This window comes from Colobus angolensis, unplaced genomic scaffold (assembly GCF_000951035.1).
Source record: "Colobus angolensis palliatus isolate OR3802 unplaced genomic scaffold, Cang.pa_1.0 Scaffold21, whole genome shotgun sequence".
Classification (NCBI taxonomy): domain Eukaryota; kingdom Metazoa; phylum Chordata; class Mammalia; order Primates; family Cercopithecidae; genus Colobus; species Colobus angolensis.
The window spans coordinates 5,851,334-5,854,056 of NW_012115266.1; positions in this window are offsets into that span (position 1 = coordinate 5,851,334).

The window sequence follows — 2,723 nt, forward strand, 5'->3', positions numbered from 1 at the left end:
ACAGAGTCTTCTCTGTCTCCCAGGCTGGCATGCAGTGGCGCGATCTTGGCTCACTGCAACCTCCACCTCCCAGGTTCAAGCAATTATCCTGCCTCAGCCTCCCTCCCCAGTAGCTGGGATTATAGACATGCGCCACCATGCCCGGGTAATTTTTGTATTTTTAATAGAGATGGGATTTCACCATATTGGACAGGCTGGTCTTGAACTCCTGACCTAAAATGATCCGCCCGCCTTGATCCCAAAGTGCTGGGATTACAGGTGTAAGCCACCGCACCTGGCCTATTATGTTTTTTTAACTTTGGTCTTTTGGCCACCAAGAGCCCAGGAAGGCCACACGCACAGCTCTGCCAGATGCAGCCCAGGTGTCCACTCTGGTCCAGGACACCATGGCCTGGTCTGCCCTTATCCCCAGGCCTGAAGCCGCCCCTGTCCACCCTGGAGACAGCTATGCAAGATTCTTTTGCCAGGTGCTGTTTAATCTTGGGCCTGGAGCAGCTCCCAGGGCCAGTCCTCCCTGCCCCCACCCAAGGACGTCCTCACCCCAGCAAGCTCAGCCGCATGCTCAGCAGTCAGGGCCACTGAGGTCACAGTCCCACCGCGACCCACAGCAGGCTGTCCTAGAGGGCCACCTCAGCCCTGGAAGCCCCCTCAACCCTTCCTAGAGGCCCAGCCAGTGGCAATGGACCCTGGAGGGGACACTTCCTCTAGAGGCCTTTCTTGGCCTATCAGCCAGCCCAGATAAAAACCCAGGAGCAGAGGAAACAGAGGCAGCGGAGTGACAGAGACGGAGCTGGGCTTCCCCGATAGCAGGGAGCTGCCTGGGTAGCACGAGGCTGCAGGAACGAGGAACGGGGTGCACAGCCAGTGGGGTGGGCTATTTGCCACCACTGCCCCTTATTTATTGATGGAGACACTCATTAGCTCACAGGAAGCTCCACGTCTGTTTTCTCATCTGTATGATGAGAGAGAATAAAGAGGTGGTATCAGGGAAAGACAGGGGCTTTGTGCCATGCGTGTCCACGAGGACAACACTGTACTCCCGAGTTTAGCAGGAAAGGAGAGGCAGGCAGGTTACCAGCATGGCTGGAGGTGCAGTCAGCCTCCTTCCCTGCCCCTACCCGGGACCCCTGAAGGGGTGGCAGGTTGTGGGAGAGAACCATGGTGACAGAGGTTGGTGGGCAGTGCAACTCGGGCAGGCTGGACACCTGCAACCCTGGGCAGGGAGGTCAGCTCCCCTCCTACTGTCTGTTCTCACAGACGTGACCACAAGCACCCAGCCCCTCCACCTTCAGCGAGCAACTGCCTGGATGCACCCTCCCTCCCAACACGTCCCCACCCCCACCTCCTGGGTTGCTCTCATCCTGGGTCCTGCTCTCTGCTGGCCATCTGGTGCCTCTCCCAGCCTCCCCGCTTGGGGGCTGCACCTGGTAGCCCATGGCCAAGGTCACTGTAGGGTGGAAGGCAAGCTGCTCGTCAGCTTCAGGGACCCCACTGACCTCCAGGCATCCTCTCTTGTCCCCGACATTCCCCCTACTCCCACTACCCATCTTGCTGTGGCAGCATGGGACTGTCCCACCCTCCACCTCTAGGCTATGAGGCTCACCCCTAGGAGGATGGGGCTCCCTCCAACTCCCACTTGAGTTGCCACGCCCACTGCCTCAAGGGTCATTTGCTCTGAGGCCCTGCTTTGACCTTCTCCCTGACCTCCCAAGAGTGTGGCCTGCCCGAGTCAGCAGTGGGGGCTGACCCCTGGGGACCACGAAGCAAGAAGTGCCTGGGAACCAGGTACTGATGTGGTTCATGGCAGGGCAGCTCCACACGGTGATGGAATCCGGACTCCCCATAGGTGGCTGAGAGGCAGCAGCAAGCAGTCCACACCTCATCGATTCTTGTAAGGGCTGTTACGACACCTGGGGCAGGCAGGCAGCATCGCGCAGGGCACAGAGGCCCCCTAGACTCCACGCAGCGGGGCCTCACCATCACACATGTGGCTTTCCAGCGCCAAGGGGCAGAGGCCCAGGAGCTGAAGGGCCTGCCATGGCAATGGCCCCCATCCCCACACCCTGCTGGCGTCCCCGCTCAAGGCCCCTCATACGCAGCCACCACTGGTCAGACCTCACCAGCGTCTTCTCCCCTCCACAGCTCACCTAGACTCTTCCCCAAGGGAGCCCTCCTGGACTGAGCAAGTGCTGTGCCAGAGCCCCTCTCCCTGTCCATCAGACAGTCCTAAGGTGACCTGAGCTCTCCCTGGGATGAGGGTGCACCCAGGAGGGGTTCAAGTCTGAAAGAATGGTGGGGCTGGGCCCCGGCAGGAATGCTGGGAGCCAAGGTTCCCACCATGGGGTTTCCAGACAAAATGGCATCAGTCAGCACCCAGAGAGCAGGTAGAAAGGCCACACTGTGCGCCACGCGGCATTGGCCGGGCCCTGCCCTCTGTGCTGCCTCTGTGGGGACCGCTGCTTCCCTTCCTCTTCAGATTGCTGGCTCCTTCTCAATGCTCAGAAACGCCTCCCTCGAGGCCGGGTGTCGTGACTCACACCTGTAATCCCAGTACTTTGGGAGGTGGAGGCGGGTGATCACCTGAGGTCAGGAGTTCGAGACCAGCCTGGCCAACATGGTGAAACCCCCATCTCTACCAAAAATACAAAAACTTAGTCGGGCGTGGTGGCAGACACATGTAATCCCACCTACTGGGGAGTCTGAGGCAGGAAAATCGCTTGAAC